The sequence below is a fragment of the Drosophila suzukii genome, chromosome 3 (genome assembly GCF_043229965.1).
Source record: "Drosophila suzukii chromosome 3, CBGP_Dsuzu_IsoJpt1.0, whole genome shotgun sequence".
Lineage (NCBI taxonomy): Eukaryota > Metazoa > Arthropoda > Insecta > Diptera > Drosophilidae > Drosophila > Drosophila suzukii.
Genome location: NC_092082.1, coordinates 63198649 through 63204277, shown reverse-complemented (window position 1 = coordinate 63204277; position 5629 = coordinate 63198649).

The window sequence follows — 5629 nt, the reverse complement described above, 5'->3', positions numbered from 1 at the left end:
TTTAAAACTTGTTTAGTCATTAACATATTCAGACCATTGGATCTGGACCAATTGTAAGTATTTTTACCTATTCGAAATATTTGTATTTATAGTTTAGACATTCAAATTAATAAGACCCCTCCTCAGACTTCTTACAAAAACGAAAACGTCCGAAGATTTGTATATATCTAACTTCTCTTTTAGGAAATTTAAACGAACACACCTTCCTAAAGCATTTATGGGTTCTTTGTACCACGCGATTACCGGGTACACACAGTAAATGTAACACTTAATTGGTTGATAAGATAACTTTGAATTGACAAGATGAACTTGGTAATTAGGCAGTTTATCTTTAGGAAAGCGTTATTGTGACATTTTATCCGCTGTAATTGAAACTTAGTTATCTTGTTTAAAATTACAGCGGTGTAACTTTTTAACGATTCGGTACACTTTTCATACAAAGTTTTATTTTGTTTACATATACCTCTTACATTGATAGCAACAAGTCAAAGATAATATAAATTAATAAACTTATTGGCAAATACTGATGTTGTAAACAAACTCGTTCCAAGCCAAACCCCCCAATACTGGTTCGATTCGGCTTTCTGCACAAATTTCTTTGTATGCACAAAACTCATACTTATAAAACTCCACTCCACTTGTGATAGCTGAGTTCTTTGGGAAAATGCGCCATACTGCATTTCACAAGATTCACAAATTGCTTCAATGGATATGTTCCATTAGGAATGCATTCTTTCGTAAAACTCATTGCTCAATACTCAATTTCTCTTGCAAAGGTTTTATTTAGATGTAGTTCTATAGAAATTATGTTTATTAGATTATTATTCATAACTTAGCTAAGTTCTTTGGGAAAATGCGCCACATTGCATTTCACAAGACTCACAAATTGCTTCAATGGATATGTGCCATTAGGAATGCATTCTTTCGTAATACTCATTGCTCAATATTCAATTTCTCTTGCGAAGGTTTTATTTAGATGTATTTCTATAGGAATCATGATTGTTATTCATAACTTACTTATAAATATTCCTTTCACCTAATGAAGATAAATGTTGGATCTTAAACGGCGGCTTAAATAATGTAGCAAGCCCTCTGAGTTCCGTTATGAACATGACCCCTATTCGAAGATTTTAACTTAACCAACTGCAATTAAAATCGAAAAAGAAAACAAAAAAGCGAACTCAGGACTGGTTCGGTCCTGGTTCTTGGGAAAGTATCCAGATATTGCTGCCTTAAGACGTGATGAATGGATATTGCCCATCCCCCCGAATCTGAGCGTGCCAAACTGTCGCCAAACACTGAGCGCACAGTGCTGCCTGAAATTATTAAATTCGTATAATTATTACAATTAAAAATTTGATTGCAAATGATTTGGCATCGGAGTGGGGCTGTGTGTTTGTGTGCCCACCATCAATTGTCGCACTTGTCGCGGCACCCGACTGCAAAAACCCGGGGCGATCGTTCGACTCCCGTACTCCCGTACTCCCGACAGACAGCCCGGTACAATGAGACTAGCTGGCGCTGAACAAGTTGTTACTGCCACGAAGCGGTTCGGTTCTGCCTCCTATTCCTACAACTGCCTTGGCATGACAGAGCTGGGCTGGCTGGTTGCTGGTGATGATGACAACGCTCGGCGATCGGAATTCGAGTGAAAAACCCCCGATCAACAGCACGACTGCAATTTGTATAAATGTATGTTCAAATAGGAGCTGCAAGGAGTAGCGCTCCACGGGGGGAGTGACCTGGAGTGACCCCTGTAACAACCAGTAATCGTCGCGATTGACGGCATTTAATTGATATTTTCGGTAGAGTTGAGATCCGAATCACTTATGAATTGTCGAATGGGAGTGAGATCACGCTCATAATGCACTCCAAACAATTATGAGAATGTAGCTCCCAAGCCTGAGTAATTCTCTCCAGACTTTAGCTATTTGCTATTGTCTCACCCTACAACTTTTATTTGTACAAATTTTGAATATATTGTGGAAAAATAATATTTTATTTAAATAAGTATCATTTAAAAATATCTTTACCTCAATATTACATGGTTCACCCTTTTGGTATTTTTAGAATAAAAACAGACGAACTTCTGATGGGTGTAATATCGACTAATTAGGCACTCGGCGCAGCAATCAGCAATAAGTAATGCGTCATTTTCAGATTGGTATCTAAGCGGCGGAAGTCGTCTTTAGTTAGTTCGTTTTTTCTCATTTTTAATATCTTTGGTCAGAATAAATAAATCCCTATTTGCCAGACATGCCTTTAAGAACCCAAAAAATATAATTTTGACTATTGAATTTCAGAACTAAAAAGCACTTTAAAAATTTAAACCTGATCAGCAATATGTTAAGATCAAAATTTTATAAAAATGTGCAGTGCCGCAAGAAATAGGCAACATATTTTACCAATTGAGGTTTTGTTATTATTATTATTAAATATATATTTATCTAAGAGAACCTTAGTTTGAACGTTGTACATATCTGTTAAAAGTTTAGCGCCTAAAGAATATAAAACATAAGTGTTGATAGGGGCCGAATTCGAGATCTTGAGCTTGTTAGGAAAGAGGAAAATAGAATGAGAGATGCAGTTGCAGAATTTATGAAAAGTTTTATTAATTCTGATTGGCAGGCGGAAATACAGTCCAGTCGGAAATGAGTAAATTTGGTTTGACATGCGGATGGAAAACGCTTCCCTTACCGTGTTCAATAAATTGAACTCAATGAAGAGTCGAATCAGGATTTAAATAATCTGTCTATATAGTCCTTGCCGCGTAAAATTCTAATCAAGCAGTACGACCTTCCGTTAACCGATACATATTGATCCAAACACTTAACACCAGGCCAGATACCAGTGGCTTTATCGACACCAGTCAAATATTGTAAGGCGATCGAAAACAATTGACGCCAAGGACAGGTATTTGAAAACCCAGTAACAAGCGATCAAATCTAGATTATTGTCGATTTGTGTGGAACTTCCTTCACGCGGCCCGAGTGGAACCTTTTCAAAGTGGTATAAAGCAGTTAATTCAATTAATAATCGAGTGTCAAATAATGTCACTAGCCACGACGCGATAGCGCATGGTCATTTTGTCTTCCACCCAATAAGAACCCAAGACTAGTTCCCTTGTCATTGGGGAGACATTATCGTCTCCCGATGTAATCGGTTATATATGACGCCTATTAAGTTGGAATTAATTAGCGGCCGGCTATTGTTATACAACAGGGTTGTCAAGTCTTAAATATTTAATTTTAGCTGTAAAACAATATATTTATCTGTGCCTCACGATGTTTATTCGATCAATTAGGCAGAACTCGTCCGTAGTCTGAATACAAGTGGTCTGGGGAGGTGTTAAAAAGTGCATTTGAGGGTTAACCAAAGCCGCTTGTAACTGGTTGAGAGTAGATGTCACCCATGACAATAACCTGACTTCAAACAAAAATATACAAATACTATTAAAAATTAGTAACAACAACGTAAACTATGCCGAAATAGTTGATAAAACTGTCATATTTCGATTGAAAAACCCTACATGTTGTAAAACGAACAATAGTCAACCAAAAGCATATTTACCGAATCTCGAAAACAATTCGAGTGTAATTTGCATTTAATTGGCCTGTTTGATGCCAGTACTATAAAAATAAACGAAAAATATTTTCAAGATTAACCGCCAATTACAGTTTTATATTCGCAAATATAAACAAATAAAAACTAATTTTAGAAAGATCCCCTAGGCAGAAAATAAAGTTTACAAGATAGATATTGAGGGATTGTTAGATAAACATCTTGCTAATATGACTGTAAAAATAAACTATGACTTTGACGGTTTATCACACATAAGCCACATAAGGATCTACCACATAAAGAATGTTGTGGATACATCATACATTATTTTCCGCTCTGGATTCTTTGTATACAATCAATTTTCGGCTGCAAATTTTTATGGGGCTTCAAATACAGGAACGAATAAAAGGAAATTCAATTTATATCATTGGAAACAGTAAACAAATTTCCTATCGCTGAGTACTGAAGATCCGAACAATAAACTTTAACAAACGAGGCAAACCAAATTGGAAGACGTGTGAAAAATGTATCGTAAAAGAATAAAAATCAGTTACGCTGAAAAACATATTCCGAAAATTGTGGCAGTGATCGCTTGCCGACTAATAAAAAATTTTGATAATTAAGAACTCGTTAATCACTTGCGCAATATTAGAAAAAAATAAAAGTGATATCGAGGCAGTCATAACGGGTAATCAACTAATTTACCCGAGAACTATAGTATTGTTTATTTTACTCTTATGCAACTAAGATAATTTAACAAATTAGTTGCAGGGTTACGTCTAAATAGAATTTAACTGATCGTTAACAACAATAGTCGTAAATATTTAGCTAAAAAAATAACCATGTGTGGTGAATTTAAAATATTTTAAATAATTCTAGTAAAAATGTTCAAACATAAGCGGTTTCTCCCAGCTTAAAGATAAAAACAATGAGTCAGAAAGTTCGGCCTATCAAGATTGGAGGTTCTAAATTACCGAATCACATTGCCAGTTGTAAATTTTATAATGACGCTAATCGAGAATATACGTATATTGTAAACATTTGTAAAGTTACTTGAGGGTCCCTATTAATTAGATAAGTCACAAACTAGTTATGTCTTTCGCAAAAGGTGGCTGGAAGCTGAAAATTCCCAGAGATGAAAATAACTATTCATATCCCCATGAAACCGATAAGAACGAGATGGGCCCTAGAAAGATCCGACTCTTGAAGAACCAGCTGCTGGGGAGAGAGCCCCATCCGGTTGGCTCTCCCGTTCCTCGGGTGATGGAGGAAGGTTCAGAGCAGGGCACCTTCATGTGGCTTAATAAAAATAACTCTTTGCGGCGTTACGCTCTTCATTAAAACCGCCTCGGGAGGCTCTGTGACGCAGAGCTAAAAGCAGCCCGACCAGCCAGTCAGCCAGTCAACCAGCCATCCAGCTATCCAACCATCCAGCCAGCCGGCCAATCAAACCAGATAAAACCGAATTTAATTCGATTAAGGGGGTTTACTCGCGTGCTCTTGCCCGATTGTTGGCTTGACTCGACTTGGCCGATAGTAAAGATGTTACGAGAGTGCCTAAGTTTTAGTGTGCGAATGATTGTGAATGAGCGTGGAGAGTCGCAGAATTGTTATGAATTGGGTAAACAAACGAAACGAGCTAATAGCCGCAATCGCAAGCGAATCGTACCCACAAAAAGTGTTAAGGTGCTAAATTCCTTTTTCAATGCGACAAAATGGTGTTGTATCGAGTGACAAAACCTTAGCCAAGCCGATCAGGCGAGGGTCCTTCGAAGCGGTTTCGCTGCGTTGGCTTGAGCTTCGTTTCATCGGTGACCCCAATAAGCACTCCATGTTTTATTCAACAAGTCGCTAAACGAATAATTTCAGTCTACAATGTGAATCAAATGTTTATGTTTTTACAGAATATTCCTTTTAAAATAAATGAATACCCCATTGAAAATAAAGTTGTGAGCCCTTACTTACATGCGAGTTATGTATTTACTGATTAAAGGTGTTAAGATAAACATAGAACAGAAATATAATTTATAGAAGAATTAACATAACCTTCTGCTCTGCCTCTTCTATG